Here is a 6,000-nt window from a genome sequence, read left to right as displayed (position 1 = left end):
AACTGAACAACAAAAACAACACATGTATTATGTCAAACCATTAAAACATTAGCTGCCCTATTCTAAAACATTTTTATTAAATATTTATCTTAACCTTTCTGTGAGACAGCAAAAAACCTAAGAAGTAAATTATAGGGCTTTTTTCCTAAAAAGTATTTTAACTTTGACCAGCCACCTCAGAAAGGGACAGAAAAGGGCTATGCCCCCATTTTCCCACAGAATGACACAGATCTTGGGGAATGTTCATGGGCTCTCCGCAGAACTGCTGGCATTGCTCTGGAAAACCCAGGCGGGTTTATGTGGATGATGTGCATGAGAAGCTGGGTAGGAGCAGATGGCGTGTGGGAGGCAGGAAGCGTTCAGCAGAGCTGGGCGTGGTGACCACCTGCTCTACAGTGTCTCCTAACCCGGGCATCCCAGCAGCAAGGGGCCCGGACCTGCCCCCACCTCCCACTGGCTCTCAGAATTTACCTCTACTGAGACGTACTGGAAGACAGTGGTTCCATACTATGAGACAAACAAAAAATTGATACACTTGAAACATCTTTTTTTTTTACCAAAAAGCAAGAATAACCTCAAAGATGCCAGGGGCTAAAATGACAGAGAGCCAGCAGGAGGTAGAGAGGTTGTGCCCGTCACAGTCAGTAGTAGCAGTAACAGCAATAATGATATTAGCAGCAAGGGAAATGGAGTGAGTCAGACTGGCATAAAAGTCTGAGTTCATAGCAAAATGCAGGTAAGAAGAGTGAATATAAAGTGTTTTGAGACAAAAACAACACAAATACAAGACAAATTCCAGCAACACAAGAGAAGCATCTACACATGGACATCACCAGATGGCCAACACCAAAATCAGATTGATTATATTCTTTGTAGCCAAAGATGAAGAAGCTCTATATAGTCAGCAAAAACAAGACTGGGAGCTGACTGTGGCTCAGATCATGAATTCCTTATTGCCATATTCATACTTAAATTGAAGACGGGGGGAAAACCACTAGACCATTCAGGTATGACCTAAATCAAATCCCTTACGATTATGCAGTAGAAGTAAGAAATAGATTTAAGGGACTAGATCTGATAGACAGAGTGCCTGATGAACTATGGATGGAGGTTTGTGACACTGTACAGGAGATAGGGAGCAAGATCATCCCCAAGAAAAAGAAAAGAGGAAAGGAAAATGGCTGCCTGAGCAGGCCTTACAAATAGCTGTGAAAAGAAGAGAAGTGAAAAGCAAAGGAGAAAAGGAAAGATACAAGCATCTGAGTGCAGAGTTCCAAAGAATAGCAAGAAGAGATAAGAAAGCCTTCCTCAGCGATCAGTGCAAGGAAATAGAAGAAAATAACAGAATGACAAAGCCTAGAGATCTCTTCAAGAAAATTAGAGATATCAAGGGAACACTTCATGCAAAGGCTCAATAAAGGACAGAAATAGTATGGACCTAATAGAAGCAGAAGATGCTAAGAAGTGTCAAGAATACACAGAACTGTACAAAAAAGATCTTCACGACCCAGATAATCATGATGGTATGATTACTCACCTTGAGCCAGACATCCTGGAATGTCAAGTGGGCCTTAGGAAGCATCACTACAAACAAAGCTAGTGGAGGTGATGGAATTCCAGTAGAGCTGTTTCAAATACTGAAAGATGATTCTGTGAAAGTGCTGCACTCAATATGTCAGCAAATTTGGAAAACTCAGCAGTGGCCAAACAACGGGAAAAGGTCAGTTTTCACTTCAATCTCTAAGAAAGACAATGCCAAAGAATGCTCAAACTACTGCACAATTGCACTCAACTCACACGCTAGTAAAGTAATGCTCAAAATTCTCCAAGCCAGGCTTCAGTAATATGTCAACTCTGAACTTCCAGATGTTCAAGCTGGTTTTAGAAAAGGCAGAGGAACCAGAGATCAAATTGCCAACATCCACTGGATCATGGAAAAAGCAAGAGAGTTCCAGAAAAACATCTATTTCTGCTTTATTGACTATGCCAAAGCCTTTGACTGTGTAGATCATAATAAACTGTGGAAAATTCTGAAAGAGATGGGAATACCAGACCATCTGACCTGCCTCTTGAGAAACCTGTATGCAGGTCAGGAAGCAACAGTTAGAACTGGACATGGAACAACAGACTGGTTCCAAATAGGAAAAGGAGTATGTCAAGGCTGTATATTGTCACCTTGCTTATTTAACTTATATGCAGAGAACATCATGAAGAACGCTGGGCTGTATGAAGCACAACCTAGAATCAAGATTGCCAGGAGAAATATTAATAACCTCAGATATGCAGATGACACTACCCTTATGGCAGAAAGTGAAGAAGAACTAAAGAGCCTCTTGATGAAAGTGAAAGAGGAGAGGGAAAATGTTGGCTTAAAGCTCAACATTCAGAAAACGAAGATCATAGTATCCAGTCCCATCACTTCATGGGAAATAGATGGGGAAACAGTGTCAGACTTTATTTTGGGGGGCTCCAAAATCACTGCAGATGGTGACTGCAGCCATGAAATTAAAAGACGCTTACTCCTTGGAAGAAAAGTTATGACCAACCTAGACAGCATATTGAAAATCAGAGACATTACTTTGCCAACAAAGGTCCATCTAGTTAAAGGCTTTGGTTTTTACAGTAGTCATGTATGGATGTGAGAGTTGGACTGTAAAGAAAGCTGAGCACTGCAGAATTGATGCTTTTGAACTGTGGTGTTGGAGAAGACTCTTGAGAGTCCCTTGGACTGCAAGGATAGCCAACCAGTCCATCCTAAAGGAGATCAGTCCTGGGTGTTCATTGGAAGGACTGATGTTGAAGCTGAAACTCCAATACTTTAGGCGCCTGATGTGAAAAGCAGACTCATCTGAAAAGACCCTAATGCTGAGAAAGATTGAGGGCAGGACGAGAAGGGGAGGACAAAGGATGGGATGGTTGGACGGCATCACCAACTGAATGGACATGAGTTTGGGTAAACTCCAGGAGTTGGTGATGAACAGGGAGGCCTGGTGCACTGCAGTCCGTGGGGTCCGAGTCAGACACAACTGAGCCACTAAACTGAAGGAAACTGAAGACAAATACACAAAAGTATCAAGAAAAAGATCTAAATATCTACTTGTTGATTCTAATACACAGAAACAAATATGTGTAAGTGGTAACAGCTTGTTTCCTCTGCTGAGCACTGGTCTGTTTGTAAAGTATACTTAAGTTCCTTAATCCCTCTTTGAAAACAGAAAAGTAAATAATAGTTTGAGTGAGACAAATAAGATTCTGAAAATGCAGGACTAGACAAGAACAGAGAGGATCAACCAGCAGTGGGTCACACACTGTCAACAGGGAGAAAGGGCCCAAAAGTTTACTGGGTACCAGTTGTCAAAAAGAAGAAGGTTTAATTTGAAATAATAAATTAGTCAAACTCTAAAGAGCAGAGGGAACCACACAGACCCAACCCTTGTGTAAATAGTCCTCTTATTTATAATGCAAGATTTTAAAGCAATACATACATTTTTAGTAATACTGACAGAGTAGGTCAATATGCCATAAGGAATACAGGATGAACAAACCTTTTAAAAAATAACAAATTCCTAGAAATAAAACCAAGTTTTCAAAAATCTAAAACCTCGTAAAAATAGGAACATAAGGATCTAAACACACAAATAATTTGATTGTACAGAAGGGACGCCGCTGAATAACAACAGTTTGCTTCTGAACTGTCCTGATTACCCACTTAACCAAAACCCAACACCCAAAAAGGAGCTTGAGGGGAACAAACATTTTCTCCAGGTTCTACAAAGACTAGTGAAATTAAAACTCAAATGTTCTGCTCTGATTGGGTGGGTCCACTTCAAGTTTTTATCTCTTAGACTTGTCCACACTGAACTTCCAGCCATTTCTCAACTGCCGTTCAGCCTTCCCAGGGAGGTTTCTGCTAGTGGATTTTTACTCCAGGAAATTGTGATTCTTTATCTCTCTGATTTGGGGGGCAGTGATTTGTTCTGTGGCCTCTCTTCTCTGATGAATCTAAGAACCATTGCTCAGTTTTTTACTTGTTAGGATGAAGTGGTGACTTATAGGGTCTTTACGTGCCTGACTGGAAACCAGGAGCCCTAAATCTATAAACTTTTTTCTTTTCTCATATTTAATTTTGTAATAGAATTTTATTAGTCTCATAAAATTAGTTAGCTATTCCCACATCTTTCCTTCCCTTCCATTTGAAGGGAGAATTATTCACTCCTTAAATGTTTGATAAAAGTCGCCTGCAAAACAATATGTGCCTGGGAGGTGGATATCATATGATGTTTAACAATATTTCTTCAGGTTTTATTTCTATATAACTCAAATTATTTGGTATTTTAGTTCTATGAATTCAATCAAAATAATTAAAAAAAATAATTTTTGGTATCTCAGAAAATAAAATAAAACTCTAATATTCTAAAAGATCTAGGGCATAAATTCCAAAATTAAAACAAGTTACAAAACTAGACTACTTAAGAAGAAATATGAGAACTTTTTTTTTTTGAGAACTTTCTTAAAGCATCTAACTATAAATGAAACATTCACAACATCTCAAAATATAAGGGTTCTTTCTTTACTGGTTTTATAATCATTGCAGTATTCTTCTCTGTAATTATGAGAATCTACTTTGTGAGAACAGTGAATTAATTGTGGATAAATGGTGCAACACTTCTTAAACTGGTATTTTTTAATACAATTTACAAAACTTTGTTAAATTCATAATGCATTAATTAATCATGTATATAACATGCAAAATATATAAGGAAAGGTCAACTTTAGTGCTAAAATAAAAATTACTTAATAAATGCATAAAATTGAGTATTAAACAAAATAAAAATTGGGTCAATAGTCCTCTCTCAAACAAAAACTCCCTGCAAAATGAGAGTCCATGAAGATCAAAGAGTGTGGCTAGGTAGACACTCTAATTACACCTACACCAGAAACAGACATTCAGAATAAAATAGCTGCAAAAATCTTTTTAAAAGATTGTGCTAAAAAAATATATTTTAAAAGACTGTGAATCATATGCAATAAATAAATAAACCTCAAAGTATTCCTCACACCTTACACAAGAACTAGTCGAAAATAGCTAAGAGACTTTAACATAAAACTGTAAACAATTTTTGGCAAAAGTCATAGGTCAAAACCTCTGTGCCTTTGGGACAGGCAAAGAGTTCTTAGACACAACTCCAAAAGCACAAATCATAAAAAAATTATAAACTGCACATATTAAAATTAAAACACTCTGTTGTTCAAAAGAAACTGTTAAGAAAAAAAGACAACACACAACTGGGAGAATATATTTCTAAATCATAAATATATTATGAAAAAAGACTTATGCCCAGAATACACAAGGAAATCTCAAAATAACACATTAAAATACAAACAACCTATTTTTTTTTAAGTGGGCAAATACATTAACAGACCCTTCATCTAAGAATAAAGATGAAAAGCAAGCATGTGAAAAGAGGCTAAGTGTCATTAGTTACTGGGGAAATTCAATTAAAATCTCAACAGAAATGTAACCACCCACTGTTAGAAGAGTTGGGAGAACCAGCCAGACTTAGAGGCACCAGAGCCACAGGGACACAGAGCCACAGGGACCAGGAGCTATGGGGACACAGAGCCACAGGGACACAGAGCTACAGGGACCCAGAGATATGGGGACACAGAGTCACGGGACCCAGAGCTATAGGGACACAAAGCCACAGGGATCCAGCCACAGGGACCCAGAGCCACAGGGACCCAGAGCCACGGGGACCCAGAGATATGGGGACACAGAGCCATGAGGCCCCTTGTGCTCTGGGGGAGGCAGCACATAGGGAAAGGGTTTGGCTGTTTTCAGAGAAGCTCACACACACTTTTCCCTCAAACCACCATCCCCATCTTGATCCTGAAATGAAACCCTCCAGGAGAAACGAGGTTCACATAAAAACAATCATAAGATATCCAGGGCAGCCTCACTCATTGTCACTGGAAGCTGCAAACAGCTGTGATGCGTTT

The sequence above is a fragment of the Budorcas taxicolor genome, chromosome 24 (assembly GCF_023091745.1).
Source record: "Budorcas taxicolor isolate Tak-1 chromosome 24, Takin1.1, whole genome shotgun sequence".
NCBI lineage: Eukaryota > Metazoa > Chordata > Mammalia > Artiodactyla > Bovidae > Budorcas > Budorcas taxicolor.
Note: the sequence above shows the minus strand (reverse complement) of the source record.